The following is an 18,416-nucleotide window of genomic DNA, read 5'->3' on the forward strand; positions in this document are numbered from 1 at the left end:
ACAGAAAAAGAAGGATTCTTCATTTTTCGCTGACCAACAAACAAAAAGACACGGTTTAAACTAGAAATGCTTGACCCGAGCTCAAAGACGAAATAAAATAAATACTCTTTTACTTGTTTCAGTCTTTTGACTGGCCATGCTGGAGCACCGCCTTTAGTCGAGCAAATTGACCCCAGGACTTATTCTTTGGAAGCCTAGTACTTATTCTATCAGTCTCTTTTGCCGAACTACTAAGGTACGGGGACATAAACACACCAGCATCGGTTGACAAGCGATGTTGGGGGGACAAACACAGACACACATACATATATATATATATATACATATATACGATGGGCTTCTTTCAGTTTCCGTCTACCAAATCCACTCACAAGGCTTTGGTCGGCCCGAGGCTATAGTAGAAGACACTTGCCCAAGATGCCACGCAGTGGGACAGAAACCAGGACCATGTGGCTGGTAAGCAAGCTACTTACCACACAGCCACTCCTATAGACAGATAGATACATAAATAGATAGATAGATAGATAGAAACAGACAGATGGATAGATAGATAGATAGATAGAATGTTGCTGAGGCAGTAAGATGTGATGTGGACAGCTGCAACAGAGACTACAAGACTGTGGTCGGCAGGAAAGGACACACACATCTACATGCCAGAGTTTAGTGACTAAATGACATGTGATAACCATTCCTGAACCGAAATAGTCTCCCAACCTCCGTATCATGTGGACCACTCCGAATGAAAATTAGAACTTCCTTCAATAAAAATTAAGAAACAAATGTTATTTCAATATTCTTTTAATTTAGTTGTTTACACTGTTTTATGCTTGTTTATACTTTTATACATTGAAAGTTTGTACAGTAATAATAAAATTGAATTGAATTTATCATTTAATTATTAAATATTATCATTTTGTTTCCATTTTAAATTTTTTATATATATATATATATATATATATATATATATATATATATATATATATATATATATATATATGTGTATGTATATATATATATATATATATATATATATATATATATATATATATGTATGTATGTATTTCTATCTCATTCCAGGGTGAAAAACTAGAGGTAGTCGATAGCTTCCGCTATCTGGGCAACCAAGTTAGTAGTGGGGGTGGGTGCGCTGAAAGTGTAGCTGCTAGAATAAGAATAGCCTGGGCAAAGTTTAGAGAGCTCTTACCCCTGCTGGCGACAAAGGGACTCTCACTCAGAGTAAAAGGCAGACTGTATGACGCATGCGTACGAACAACCATGCTACATGGCAGTGAAACATGGGCTGTAACTGCTGAGGACATACGTAAGCTCGCAAGGAATGAAGCCAGTATGCTCCGTTGGATGTGTAATGTCAATGTGAATACCCGTCAGAGTGTAAGTATCTTGAGAGAAAAGCTGAACATTAGAAGCATCAGTTGTGGCGTGCAAGAGAGACGATTGCGCTGGTATGGACATGTGGTGAGAATGGAGGAGGATAGCTGCGTGAAAAAGTGCCACACCCTAACAGTTGAGGGAACCCGTGGAAGAGGTAGGCTCAGGAAGACCTGGGCTGAGGTGGTGAGGCAAGACCTTCGTACATTGGGCCTCACCGAGGCGATGACTACGGACCGAGACCTTTGGAAATGGGCTGTGCGTGAGAAGACCCGGCAAGCCAAGTAAGATCGTTGCCAGTGCCCCTGGACTGGTTCTTGTGCGGGTGGCACATGAGATGCACCATTTTGAGCGTGGCTGTTGCCAGTACCGACTGACTGGCTCCTGTAGGATTTTCGAGCGAGATCGTTGCCAGTGTGCCCCTGGACTGGCTTGTGCGGGTGGCACATAAAAGACACCATTTCGGGCGTGGCCGTTTTCGTGCGGGTGACACGTAAAAGCACCTACTACACTCTCTGAGTGGTTGGCGTTAGGAAGGGCATCCAGCTGTAGAAACTCTGCCAAATCAGACTGGAGCCTGGTGTTGCCATCCGGTTTCACCAGTCCTCAGTCAAATCGTCCAACCCATGCTAGCATGGAAAGCGGACGTTAAACGATGATGATGATGATGATGATGATGATATTATATATATATATTGATATTAATATATATATATATATGACTGGCTTTTTTGTGTTTCTGTCTAAGAAATTCATTCATAAGGATTTGATTGGTCCATGGCTATAATAGAAAACACTTGCCTAAGGAGCATAAACACATCAACACCAGCTGTCAAATGGTGATGAGGGCACAAACACACACACACACACACACACACACACATTCATAAATACATACACACAGACATATATATATATATATATATTTGAATATACATAGACAAAAACACACATATATATATAGGCATATGCATATGTGTGTGTATGTGTATATATAAGTTTTTCTCATTTGAGAAAAAACAAATCAAATCTTCTTCTGCTGGATTTTTCAGTTTGTTTTCAGAGCCTTTTAGATCTGATGCAGTGATTTTCTTTTGCTTTTTGGGGACAAATTGACTTTTCCTCATCACATAAGACTTATATCTGATGTCTTCATGGAGAACATTTCTGACTGTTCCTTCCGACACATGGAGATCTTTTGCAATTGACCTCAGGGACTTTTTGGAATTGTAATTCATGGTCTGTTGACCTGTCGACCTGTCATCAAATGATTCTGTTGAAATACAGAAATGACAAATTGACGGAGTTTTCTCCCTTACACTACAAACTGTTGTTTCCTGTCGTATGCATTAACCCTTGGAACTTCAGAAGGGTCTGCACATCACCATCTGTCATTTCTTCTGTTAACTTTCTGATCTTGGTCAAAGTTTTTCTCATTTGAGAAAAACCAAATCAAATCTTCTTCTGCTGGATTTTTCAGTTTGTTTTCAGAGCCTTTTAGATCTCATGTAGTGATTTTCTTTTGCTTTTTGGGGACAAATTGACTTTTCTTCATCACATAAGACCTATGTCTGATGTCTTCGTGGAGAACATTTCAGACTGTTCCTTCCGACAAATGGAGATCTTTTGCAATTGACCTCATGGACTTTCTGGGATTGTAATCCATGGTCTGTTGAACTTGCTGGATAAATTCAGGTTTTTCTGGTGATTTCAGAGCATTTAGAATGCTTTTTATGCTTTGATACTGGTGATACGTTTCCATCTTCTGTCTCTAGCTCTTTACAAACTTTGTAGACAAAAGATCTGGAAACTTTTGAAACTCAAGATATTTCTAAATCTCTATGCTCAGCCTTTATAACCCCAATAACAGCATGCCTCTTCATTTCTTGAGTAAGCTGAGGGTCTGCCATTATTATTTTCAGAAACAAAGATTATACAGAGTTAGCAAAAACTGCAGCAATGACCCAAAAATGTATGTCCTCAAATACCTTACTCACCCTGTACATATGTATGTATGCGTATACATGTATACATACAGTGATAATGAGTGATACCATTAAGAGGATGTATAAAGTTAAGGGTGTGAAGAATGCACATTCCAAAGGGGTCAGTGGAATAGGGGGCTGACATGCCTTGGATTACACTGCCTGCACACCCATCACCACAACCATCACCACCACCACCACCACCACCACCACCACCTACTCCTTTTCTACATACTGAGCAGGGCCATCAACCTGAAGGGGTTTGTGTTTTATCTACCTTCCTACTTATTAGGATTTTGGTTTTAGCTAGGTTGACTCTAAGGCCCTTCAATTCTAGACCTTACTTCCACACCTGAAACTTCTCTAGTTCTGATAGTGACTCCGCAATTAGGGCAAGGTCATCAGCATAGAGGAGCTCCCAGGGGCAACCTGTCTTGAACTGCAGTGATTCCTGATGGGCCGGGGGCTTTCCCGGTCTTCATACTCTTAATTGCTTTATCTACCCTGGTACTATCAACTCGGATAGCTAGTCCCTCTATTGGGTCGACATACGGCAGGCTCTCTTCCTCCCATTCATTCTCTTTATTAAGCAATCTATCGTAGTGGCATCTCCAGACCTCTTTCTTTGCAGCCTCATTTAGTGCAAGCGTACCATCATCCATGCGAACACATTTCTCTCCTACGACATCACTATTCTCTCTCCTACACTGTCTTGCAACACGAAATACCTCGAGTCTTTGGTCCTCACGGCGCGGAACATTGGCAAATTATTTCTTATCTGCTTCCCCTCTGGCTAAATAAACCTGTCGCCTAGCCTCCCTTCAGGCACATTGGTACAATTCCCTGCTACCACCGTTCTTCCAAGCCTGTTTCTTTTGTCTAATAGCCCTGTCTACCTCCTTGTTCCACCACCACGTTACTCTGGGTCGAGAGGGGACCTTACACCACCCACAGATCTGGTCGGTGGCTTTCAACAGGTTGTCCCGCAGAAATCTCCAATTGTCTTCCACGTTGTATGATGCTATATCCCCTTCTATTTCGTCAAATGCTTTAAGTAACTTGTCTCTAAGTCTCTTTCCATTTGCAGGGTCTTTAAGCTTCCACACTCTTCTCCTCCAAGCCGGTCTAATTCTGGGCACCCATTTTGCCTTGATCCCAAAGTCGCTAACTACTAATCTGTGTTGGGGTGTACATTCTTCGCCAGGGAGGGTTTTGGCATTTATAAGCCTCCCTCTTTCTCTTTCTGGCGAGGATGTAGTCGATTTGGCTAGAGTGTCTGCCGGATTGGTAGGTGACTAGGTGACTGTCAGGTTTCCTGAAGTTGGTATTGCAGACCATAAGATCGGTTGCATCACAGACCTCCAGCAGTCTGGTTCCCTCCTTGTTGCGGGAACCGAAGCCATAGCCTCCATGTATGCCATGGAAGCCTCCAGTACGACATCCGACATGACCATTGAAGTCTCCAGCCACAAAGAGAAGGTCCCTGTCACTCGTCGACGAGGTAGTTTGCAAGAGGGTGTCATAGAATTGGTCTTTCAGACCATCTGGTAGCCCCGGTTGAGGTGCATAGGCTGAGATGACAGTAGCTAATCTATGATGAAGCACTAGTCTAATCTTAAGTACTCTGTCACTTACTCTAACGACCTCGATTACCTTATCCACCCATTTCTCTGCTAGAAGTATTCCTACGCCCCCGACCCCGTCAGTGTTCCCTGCCCAATCCACACATCCAGATTTTAATCTGCCAAAGAACAAGGCATGTCTTGTTAAGCAATTATTTCCTCTCTTAAACTAAACTCTTTTGCGTCACCCTCTTCCGACCCCACACAATTATGAGACACCTCTTGCCTCTCCCCACCCACTTGCCTTTGTCTACGTTTATCTAGGACTACATTATCTAATGTACAGTATAGTAGTTAGCATTACTGGCTACAGTTGTTGTTGTTGTTTAGCCCTAATCTAGTCCTGATCCAGACTGACCTCATGATCAAAGACGTTCCATCTGGCTTGTATATGTCTATCTAGGACTACATTATCTAATGTACATTTTCTGAAACAAAGATTAAACAGAGCTAAGGTTGACATTAGAATACTCAGAGTTTCAAATGTTAACTGTTTGTTCTAAATTCTAACAAATATAAATGATCCTCTTTTTCTCTAATATCCAGGTCTCATTCATTTGTTCTTACTTCTTCTTCTTCTTCTTCTTCTTCTTCTTCTTCTTATTATTATTATTATACACACACACACACACACACACACACATAAAAGACAAACACATAGAAACTTGAGTCTCTCTCTGGCTTCCGCTCTCTCTCTCTCTCTGTCTCTCTCAATCCCTCTATCTTTTTCTTTCTGTTTCTTTCTCCCTCTCTCTCTTTTCCTCTCCTTCAGAGACACAGACACACACTCATAAACGCATACACACACACTCATATATATATGCATATATGCATCACCATCATCATCATCGTCATTTAACGTCCGCTTTCCATGCTAGCATGGGTTGGACGATTTGACTGAGGACTGGTGAAACCGGATGGCTACACCAGGCTCCAATCTGATTTGGCAGAGTTTCAAGATATTTCTAAATCTCTATGCTCAGCCTTTATAACCCCAATAACAGCATGCCTCTTCATTTCTTGAGTAAGCTGAGGGTCTGCCATTATTATTTTCAGAAACAAAGATTATACAGAGTTAGCAAAAAATGCAGCAATGACCCAAAAATGTATGTCCTCAAATAAATTACTCACCCTGTACATATGTATGTATGCATATACATGTATACATACAGTAATAATGAGTGATACCATTAAGAGGATGTATAAAGTTAAGGGTGTGAAGAATGCACATTCAAAAGGGGTCAGGCTTTATCTGTGATTGTCATCCAAAGGGGGGTCAGTGGAATAGGGGGCTGACATTCCTTGGATTACACTGCCTGCACACCCATCACCACAACCACCACCACCACCACCACCATCATTGCCATCATCACTACTACTACAACTACCACTAAAACTGCTTCCAGCTCCTTGACCACCACTACAGACATCCCTCGTTAATAGAGCACCAACAGTGGTGGGGTGGGGTCGGTTGTTGGAGTTGTTGGAGGTGGTAGTGGGCTTCGTTTAGGGGGACAAGGGCTTATTGTGTGATAAGAAACACACTTGTGTGTGTGTTGCTATGTGTATATTTGTATTAGTGCATATGAAAGTATATATATATGTGTGTGTGTGTATAAAAACACACATGTGCATGCATATACATACACACGTATATCATCATCATCATCATCATCATCGTTTAACGTCCGCTTTCCATGCTAGCATGGGATGGACAATTTGACTGAGGACTGGTGAAACCGGATGGCAACACCAGGCTCCAATCTAATTTGGCAGAGTTTCTACAGCTGGATGCCCTTCCTAACGCCAACCACTCAGAGAGTGTAGTAGGTGCTTTTACGTGTCACCTGCACAAAGGCCAGTCAGGCGATACTGGTAACGGCCACGCTCGAAATGGTGTCTTTTATGTGCCACCCGCACAAGCCAGTCCAGGGGCACTGGCAACGATCTCGCTCGAAAATCCTATGGAAGCCAGTCAGGCGGTACTGGCAACGGCCACGCTCAAAATGGTGCATCTTATGTGCCACCCGCACAAGAGCCAGTCCAGGGGCACTGGTAACGATCTTACTTGGCTTGCCGGGTCTTCTCACGCACAGCACATTTCCAAAGGTCTCGGTCAGTAGTCATCGCCTCGGTGAGGCCCAATGTACGAAGGTCTTGCCTCACCACCTCAGCCCAGGTCTTCCTGGGACTACCTCTTCCACGGGTTCTCCCAACTGTTAGGGTGTGGCACTTTTTCACGCAGCTATCCTCATCCATTCTCACCACATGTCCATACCAGCGCAATCGTCTCTCTTGCACACCACAACTGATACTTCTAATGTTCAGCTTTTCTCTCAAGATACACTCTGACGGATATTCACATTGACATTACACATCCAACGGAGAATACTGGCTTCATTCCTTGCGAGCTTACGTATGTCCTCAGCAGTTACAGCCCATGTTTCACTGCCATGTAGCATGGCTGTTCGTACACATGCGTCATACAGTTTGCCTTTTACTCTGAGTGAGAGTCCCTTTGTCGCCAGCAGGGGTAAGAGCTCTCTAAACTTTGCCCAGGCTATTCTTATTCTAGCAGCTACACTTTCAGTGCACCCACCCCTACTACTAACTTGGTCGCCCAGATAGCGGAAGCTATCAACTACCTCTAGTTTTTCACCTTGGAATGAGATAGAAGTTGTTTCCTGTCTGTTTACAGTCTTTATTGCACCTGAACATCTGCCACAAACAAAAACTAACTTGCTAGTTAACCTGCCTTTGATGTTGCTGCACCTCTTATGTGTCCATAGCTTGCACCGGGTACATCTTATAGAGTTACTACCTACTCCTTTTCTACATACTGAGCAGGGCCATCTACCTGAAGGGGTTTGTGTTTTATCTACCTTCCTACTTATTAGGATTTTGGTTTTAGCTCGGTTGACTCTAAGGCCCTTCAATTCTAGACCTTGCTTCCACACCTGAAACTTCTCTAGTTCTGATAGTGACTCCGCAATTAGGGCAAGGTCATCAGCATAGAGGAGCTCCCAGGGGCAACCTGTCTTGAACTGCAGTGATTCCTGATGGGCCGGGGGCTTTCCCGGTCTTCATACTCTTAATTGCTTTATCTACCCTGGTACTATCAACTCGGATAGCTAGTCCCTCTATATATATATATATATATATATATATATATATATATATATATATATATATATATATATATATATATATATATATATATACATACATATATATATATACATACATATATATATATATATATATATATATATATATATACTGTATATATATATATCATCATCATTGTTTAACGTCCGCTTTCCATGCTAGCATGGGTTGGACAATTTGACTGAGGACTGGTGAACCAGATGGCTACACCAGGCTCCAATCTGATTTGGCAGAGCTTCTACAGCTGGATGCCCTTCCTAACGCCAACCACTCCGAGAGTGTAGTGGGTGCTTTTACGTGCCACTGGCACGAAGGCCAGTTAGGTGGTACTGGCAACGTCCGCGCTCAAAATGATGTATTTTACGTGCCACAATATATATATATGTATATATATATATACACATATACACATACATAGCCATACACACATATATCCACACACATATATATATCCATATATATATACACATATATATGCATACATACATATATATAGCCACATACACACGTATACACACATATATATATATAGCCATATATATATATATACACATACACATATACATACATATACATACATACATATATATATATATATATATATATATATATATATATCCACACACATATATATCCATACATATATACACATATATATGGAAAGCGGACGTTAAACGATATACACACATATATATCCATACACACACATATATACACATACACATATATATATATATATATATATATATATATATATATATATATATATATACATATATACATATATCCATATATACATACATATATATATATATATATATATACACACATCCATATATATATATATATATATATATATATATATATATATATATATATATATATCCATATATATATATATATATCCATATATACACACATATATATATACACATACATATATACACATATATATATATATATACACATATATCCACATATATATATTATATATTCATCTATATCCATACACACACACACACATATATAGATATATACATATATATATATATATATATATATATATACATATACATAATATATATATATATATATATATCCATCCATATTTTACCCTAAATTTATATAGCAATAAGAAAATGGAGGAGAATATGCTGTACCCAACGACTTGCAGACAGTGTAATCCGTCGATGCGCGAGCGCGCATTTTATTTATTTACTTATTTGTTTCTTCTTCCTATTCCTTCCCCAGAAAAGTTGTTTGACGCCTCTTACACTAAATTTCGTTTCGTCTTTGAGCTCGGGGTCAAACCTTTCTAGTTCAGGGGCCATCGACTGACCATGTGTGACGATCTGAACGTTCCCAGTCCTCTCCCCACCCCCACCCCCGTTCCCCAGCGCGTGCAGTTTTCTCTTTTTCGCTTCCAATTCGTTCCCAGTTATTTTACACAAAATTTTTTTTATTTGTTTTTGAACTCGGCTTCAAACATTCATAGTTTTAAACCCTTTTTATTGCCTTAAAAAGTTGTTTTGGGGGTTATATTTTTGTATGTCGAAAATGTGCAAGAACTGATGCATTTTGTTGTGCAATTTGTTTGCACGGGAAACCTGCCCTTTGTGGCGAATTTACCGATATTATCTAATATTATTTACGGCTTTACTTCGCCATTTTTTTGGTCGTTTTTGAGACTCGGCCGTCTTTGAAGCCAATTTTGCAGACAATCTCAGAACGAAAGTCGGTCTCCATAGCAACTCTCTTTGCGACGTTGATTTCCTTACCCTCCCTTCACCACGGCTTCGTGAAGCAGAGTAGACGGAGAGAGGTGTCACACGAACAGGTGCAGGTGTACGCGTGAACCCTGACACCGTTGCCACCAGCAACAACAGCGATATCGTCGCAAAGGCTTCGGACCTCAAAGAAGAGAAACGCCAACACCACCACCACCACCGCCGCCACCACCGCTTCACCGTTAACTGCCTCTGCCGCAACCACCTTCTCCTCCTCTTCCCCCTCCTCCTCTTCCCCCTCCTCCACAAATTTCGCTGCAGCGATTTTAAGACAGAAAAAGAAGGATTCTTCATTTTTCGCTGACCAACAAACAAAAAGACACGGTTTAAACTAGAAATGCTTGACCCGAGCTCAAAGACGAAATAAAATAAATACTCTTTTACTTGTTTCAGTCTTTTGACTGGCCATGCTGGAGCACCGCCTTTAGTCGAGCAAATTGACCCCAGGACTTATTCTTTGGAAGCCTAGTACTTATTCTATCAGTCTCTTTTGCCGAACTACTAAGGTACGGGGACATAAACACACCAGCATCGGTTGTCAAGCGATGTTGGGGGGGACAAACACAGACACACATACATATATATATATATATACATATATACGATGGGCTTCTTTCAGTTTCCGTCTACCAAATCCACTCACAAGGCTTTGGTCGGCCCGAGGCTATAGTAGAAGACACTTGCCCAAGATGCCACGCAGTGGGACAGAAACCAGGACCATGTGGCTGGTAAGCAAGCTACTTACCACACAGCCACTCCTATAGACAGATAGATACATAAATAGATAGATAGATAGATAGAAACAGACAGATGGATAGATAGATAGATAGATAGAATGTTGCTGAGGCAGTAAGATGTGATGTGGACAGCTGCAACAGAGACTACAAGACTGTGGTCGGCAGGAAAGGACACACACATCTACATGCCAGAGTTTAGTGACTAAATGACATGTGATAACCATTCCTGAACCGAAATAGTCTCCCAACCTCCGTATCATGTGGACCACTCCGAATGAAAATTAGAACTTCCTTCAATAAAAATTAAGAAACAAATGTTATTTCAATATTCTTTTAATTTAGTTGTTTACACTGTTTTATGCTTGTTTATACTTTTATACATTGAAAGTTTGTACAGTAATAATAAAATTGAATTGAATTTATCATTTAATTATTAAATATTATCATTTTGTTTCCATTTTAAATTTTTTATATATATATATGTATGACTGTATGACGCATGCGTACGAACAACCAGCAGACTGTATGACGCACGCATGCGTACGAACAACCATGCTACATGGCAGTGAAACATGGGCTGTAACTGCTGAGGACATACGTAAGCTCGCAAGGAATGAAGCCAGTATGCTCCGTTGGATGTGTAATGTCAATGTGAATACCCGTCAGAGTGTAAGTATCTTGAGAGAAAAGCTGAACATTAGAAGCATCAGTTGTGGCGTGCAAGAGAGACGATTGCGCTGGTATGGACATGTGGTGAGAATGGAGGAGGATAGCTGCGTGAAAAAGTGCCACACCCTAACAGTTGAGGGAACCCGTGGAAGAGGTAGGCCCAGGAAGACCTGGGCTGAGGTGGTGAGGCAAGACCTTCGTACATTGGGCCTCACCGAGGCGATGACTACGGACCGAGACCTTTGGAAATGGGCTGTGCGTGAGAAGACCCGGCAAGCCAAGTAAGATCGTTGCCAGTGCCCCTGGACTGGTTCTTGTGCGGGTGGCACATGAGATGCACCATTTTGAGCGTGGCCGTTGCCAGTACCGCCTGACTGGCTCCTGTAGGATCTTCGCGCGAGATCGTTGCCAGTGCCCCTGGACTGGCTTGTGCGGGTGGCACATAAAAGACACCATTTCGAGCGTGGCCGTTTTCGTGCGGGCGACACGTAAAAGTACCCACTACACTCTCTGAGTGGTTGGCGTTAGGAAGGGCATCCAGCTGTAGAAACTCTGCCAAATCAGACTGGAGCCTGGTGTTGCCATCCGGTTTCACCAGTCCTCAGTCAAATCGTCCAACCCATGCTAGCATGGAAAGCGGACGTTAAACGATGATGATGATGATGATGATGATATATATATATATATATATATATATATATATATATATATATATATATATATATGTATGTATATATATATATATATATATATATATATATATATATATATATATATATGTATGTATGTATTTCTATCTCATTCCAGGGTGAAAAACTAGAGGTAGTCGATAGCTTCCGCTATCTGGGCGACCAAGTTAGTAGTGGGGGTGGGTGCGCTGAAAGTGTAGCTGCTAGAATAAGAATAGCCTGGGCAAAGTTTAGAGAGCTCTTACCCCTGCTGGCGACAAAGGGACTCTCACTCAGAGTAAAAGGCAGACTGTATGACGCATGCGTACGAACAACCATGCTACATGGCAGTGAAACATGGGCTGTAACTGCTGAGGACATACGTAAGCTCGCAAGGAATGAAGCCAGTATGCTCCGTTGGATGTGTAATGTCAATGTGAATACCCGTCAGAGTGTAAGTATCTTGAGAGAAAAGCTGAACATTAGAAGCATCAGTTGTGGCGTGCAAGAGAGACGATTGCGCTGGTATGGACATGTGGTGAGAATGGAGGAGGATAGCTGCGTGAAAAAGTGCCACACCCTAACATTTGAGGGAACCCGTGGAAGAGGTAGGCTCAGGAAGACCTAGGCTGAGGTGGTGAGGCAAGACCTTCGTACATTGGGCCTCACCGAGGCGATGACTACTGACCGAGACCTTTGGAAATGGGCTGTGCGTGAGAAGACCCGGCAAGCCAAGTAAGATCGTTGCCAGTGCCCCTGGACTGGTTCTTGTGCGGGTGGCACATGAGATGCACCATTTTGAGCGTGGCCGTTGCCAGTACCGCCTGAGTGGCTCCTGTAGGATTTTCGAGCGAGATCGTTGCCAGTGCCCCTGGACTGGCTTGTGCGGGTGGCACATAAAAGACACCATTTCGAGCGTGGCCGTTTTCGTGCGGGTGACACGTAAAAGCACCTACTACACTCTCTGAGTGGTTGGCGTTAGGAAGGGCATCCAGCTGTAGAAACTCTGCCAAATCAGACTGGAGCCTGGTGTTGCCATCCGGTTTCACCAGTCCTCAGTCAAATCGTCCAACCCATGCTAGCATGGAAAGCGGACGTTAAACGATGATGATGATGATGATGATGATGATATTATATATATATATTGATATTAATATATATATATATATATGACTGGCTTTTTTGTGTTTCTGTCTAAGAAATTCATTCATAAGGATTTGATTGGTCCATGGCTATAATAGAAAACACTTGCCTAAGGAGCATAAACACATCAACACCAGCTGTCAAATGGTGATGAGGGCACAAACACACACACACACACACACATTCATAAATACATACACACAGACATATATATATATATATATATTTGAATATACATAGACAAAAACACACATATATATATAGGCATATGCATATGTGTGTGTATGTGTATATATAAGTTTTTCTCATTTGAGAAAAAACAAATCAAATCTTCTTCTGCTGGATTTTTCAGTTTGTTTTCAGAGCCTTTTAGATCTGATGCAGTGATTTTCTTTTGCTTTTTGGGGACAAATTGACTTTTCCTCATCACATAAGACTTATATCTGATGTCTTCATGGAGAACATTTCTGACTGTTCCTTCCGACACATGGAGATCTTTTGCAATTGACCTCAGGGACTTTTTGGAATTGTAATTCATGGTCTGTTGACCTGTCGACCTGTCATCAAATGATTCTGTTGAAATACAGAAATGACAAATTGACGGAGTTTTCTCCCTTACACTACAAACTGTTGTTTCCTGTTGTATGCATTAACCCTTGGAACTTCAGAAGGGTCTGCACATCACCATCTGTCATTTCTTCTGTTAACTTTCTGATCTTGGTCAAAGTTTTTCTCATTTGAGAAAAACCAAATCAAATCTTCTTCTGCTGGATTTTTCAGTTTGTTTTCAGAGCCTTTTAGATCTGATGTAGTGATTTTCTTTTGCTTTTTGGGGACAAATTGACTTTTCTTCATCACATAAGACTTATGTCTGATGTCTTCGTGGAGAACATTTCAGACTGTTCCTTCCGACAAATGGAGATCTTTTGCAATTGACCTCATGGACTTTCTGGGATTGTAATCCATGGTCTGTTGAACTTGCTGGATAAATTCAGGTTTTTCTGGTGATTTCAGAGCATTTAGAATGCTTTTTATGCTTTGATACTGGTGATACGTTTCCATCTTCTGTCTCTAGCTCTTTACAAACTTTGTAGACAAAAGATCTGGAAACTTTTGAAACTCAAGATATTTCTAAATCTCTATGCTCAGCCTTTATAACCCCAATAACAGCATGCCTCTTCATTTCTTGAGTAAGCTGAGGGTCTGCCATTATTATTTTCAGAAACAAAGATTATACAGAGTTAGCAAAAACTGCAGCAATGACCCAAAAATATATGTCCTCAAATACCTTACTCACCCTGTACATATGTATGTATGCGTATACATGTATACATACAGTGATAATGAGTGATACCATTAAGAGGATGTATAAAGTTAAGGGTGTGAAGAATGCACATTCCAAAGGGGTCAGTGGAATAGGGGGCTGACATGCCTTGGATTACACTGCCTGCACACCCATCACCACCACCACCACCACCACCACCACCACCTACTCCTTTTCTACATACTGAGCAGGGCCATCAACCTGAAGGGGTTTGTGTTTTATCTACCTTCCTACTTATTAGGATTTTGGTTTTAGCTAGGTTGACTCTAAGGCCCTTCAATTCTAGACCTTGCTTCCACACCTGAAACTTCTCTAGTTCTGATAGTGACTCCGCAATTAGGGCAAGGTCATCAGCATAGAGGAGCTCCCAGGGGCAACCTGTCTTGAACTGCAGTGATTCCTGATGGGCCGGGGGCTTTCCCGGTCTTCATACTCTTAATTGCTTTATCTACCCTGGTACTATCAACTCGGATAGCTAGTCCCTCTATTGGGTCGACATACGGCAGGCTCTCTTCCTCCCATTCATTCTCTTTATTAAGCAATCTATCGTAGTGGCATCTCCAGACCTCTTTCTTTGCAGCCTCATTTAGTGCAAGCGTACCATCATCCATGCGAACACATTTCTCTCCTACGACATCACTATTCTCTCTCCTACACTGACTTGCAACACGAAATACCTCGAGTCTTTGGTCCTCACGGCGCGGAACATTGGCAAATTATTTCTTATCTGCTTCCCCTCTGGCTAAATAAACCTGTCGCCTAGCCTCCCTTCTGGCACATTGGTACAATTCCCTGCTACCACCGTTCTTCCAAGCCTGTTTCTTTTGTCTAATAGCCCTGTCTACCTCCTTGTTCCACCACCACGTTACTCTGGGTCGTGAGGGGACCTTACACCACCCACAGATCTGGTCGGTGGCTTTCAACAGGTTGTCCCGCAGAAATCTCCAATTGTCTTCCACGTTGTATGATGCTATATCCCCTTCTATTTCGTCAAATGCTTTAAGTAACTTGTCTCTAAGTCTCTGTCCATTTGCAGGGTCTTTAAGCTTCCACACTCTTCTCCTCCAAGCCGGTCTAATTCTGGGCACCCATTTTGCCTTGATCCCAAAGTCGCTAACTACTAATCTGTGTTGGGGTGTACATTCTTCGCCAGGGAGGGTTTTGGCATTTATAAGCCTCCCTCTTTCTCTTTCTGGCGAGGATGTAGTCGATTTGGCTAGAGTGTCTGCCGGATTGGTAGGTGACTAGGTGACTGTCAGGTTTCCTGAAGTTGGTATTGCAGACCATAAGATCGGTTGCATCACAGACCTCCAGCAGTCTGGTTCCCTCCTTGTTGCGGGAACCGAAGCCATAGCCTCCATGTATGCCATGGAAGCCTCCAGTACGACATCCGACATGACCATTGAAGTCTCCAGCCACAAAGAGAAGGTCCCTGTCACTCGTCGACGAGGTAGTTTGCAAGAGGGTGTCATAGAATTGGTCTTTCAGACCATCTGGTAGCCCCGGTTGAGGTGCATAGGCTGAGATGACAGTAGCTAATCTATGATGAAGCACTAGTCTAATCTTAAGTACTCTGTCACTTACTCTAACGACCTCGATTACCTTATCCACCCATTTCTCTGCTAGAAGTATTCCTACGCCCCCGACCCCGTCAGTGTTCCCTGCCCAATCCACACATCCAGATTTTAATCTGCCAAAGAACAAGGCATGTCTTGTTAAGCAATTATTTCCTCTCTTAAACTAAACTCTTTTGCGTCACCCTCTTCCGACCCCACACAATTATGAGACACCTCTTGCCTCTCCCCACCCACTTGCCTTTGTCTACGTTTATCTAGGACTACATTATCTAATGTACAGTATAGTAGTTAGCATTACTGGCTACAGTTGTTGTTGTTGTTTAGCCCTAATCTAGTCCTGATCCAGACTGACCTCATGATCAAAGACGTTCCATCTGGCTTGTATATGTCTATCTAGGACTACATTATCTAATGTACATTTTCTGAAACAAAGATTAAGCAGAGCTACGGTTGACATTAGAATACTCAGAGTTTCAAATGTTAACTGTTTGTTCTAAATTCTAACAAATATAAATGATCCTCTTTTTCTCTAATATCCAGGTCTCATTCATTTGTTCTTACTTCTTCTTCTTCTTCTTCTTCTTCTTCTTCTTCTTCTTCTTCTTCTTCTTATTATTATTATTATTATTATACACACACACACACACACACACACACATAAAAGACAAACACATAGAAACTTGAGTCTCTCTCTGGCTTCCGCTCTCTCTCTCTCTCTCTGTCTCTCTCAATCCCTCTATCTTTTTCTTTCTGTTTCTTTCTCCCTCTCTCTCTTTTCCTCTCCTTCAGAGACACAGACACACACTCATAAACGCATACACACACACTCATATATATATGCATATATGCATCACCATCATCATCATCGTCATTTAACGTCCGCTTTCCATGCTAGCATGGGTTGGACGATTTGACTGAGGACTGGTGAAACCGGATGGCTACACCAGGCTCCAATCTGATTTGGCAGAGTTTCAAGATATTTCTAAATCTCTATGCTCAGCCTTTATAACCCCAATAACAGCATGCCTCTTCATTTCTTGAGTAAGCTGAGGGTCTGCCATTATTATTTTCAGAAACAAAGATTATACAGAGTTAGCAAAAAATGCAGCAATGACCCAAAAATGTATGTCCTCAAATAAATTACTCACCCTGTACATATGTATGTATGCGTATACATGTATACATACAGTAATAATGAGTGATACCATTAAGAGGATGTATAAAGTTAAGGGTGTGAAGAATGCACATTCCAAAGGGGTCAGGCTTTATCTGTGATTGTCATCCAAAGGGGGGTCAGTGGAATAGGGGGCTGACATTCCTTGGATTACACTGCCTGCACACCCATCACCACAACCACCACCACCACCACCACCATCATTGCCATCATCACTACTACTACAACTACCACTAAAACTGCTTCCAGCTCCTTGACCACCACTACAGACATCCCTCGTTAATAGAGCACCAACAGTGGTGGGGTGGGGTCGGTTGTTGGAGTTGTTGGAGGTGGTAGTGGGCTTCGTTTAGGGGGACAAGGGCTTATTGTGTGATAAGAAACACACTTGTGTGTGTGTTGCTATGTGTATATTTGTATTAGTGCATATGAAAGTATATATATATGTGTGTGTGTGTATAAAAACACACATGTGCATGCATATACATACGCACGTATATCATCATCATCATCATCATCATCGTTTAACGTCCGCTTTCCATGCTAGCATGGGATGGACAATTTGACTGAGGACTGGTGAAACCGGATGGCAACACCAGGCTCCAATCTAATTTGGCAGAGTTTCTACAGCTGGATGCCCTTCCTAACGCCAACCACTCAGAGAGTGTAGTAGGTGCTTTTACGTGTCACCTGCACAAAGGCCAGTCAGGCGATACTGGTAACGGCCACGCTCGAAATGGTGTCTTTTATGTGCCACCCGCACAAGCCAGTCCAGGGGCACTGGCAACGATCTCGCTCGAAAATCCTATGGAAGCCAGTCAGGCGGTACTGGCAACGGCCACGCTCAAAATGGTGCATCTTATGTGCCACCCGCACAAGAGCCAGTCCAGGGGCACTGGTAACGATCTTACTTGGCTTGCCGGGTCTTCTCACGCACAGCACATTTCCAAAGGTCTCGGTCAGTAGTCATCGCCTCGGTGAGGCCCAATGTACGAAGGTCTTGCCTCACCACCTCAGCCCAGGCCTTCCTGGGACTACCTCTTCCACGGGTTCTCCCAACTGTTAGGGTGTGGCACTTTTTCACGCAGCTATCCTCATCCATTCTCACCACATGTCCATACCAGCGCAATCGTCTCTCTTGCACACCACAACTGATACTTCTAATGTTCAGCT

This window comes from Octopus bimaculoides, chromosome 29 (assembly GCF_046866305.1).
Source record: "Octopus bimaculoides isolate indiv1 chromosome 29, ASM4686630v1, whole genome shotgun sequence".
Taxonomy (NCBI): domain Eukaryota; kingdom Metazoa; phylum Mollusca; class Cephalopoda; order Octopoda; family Octopodidae; genus Octopus; species Octopus bimaculoides.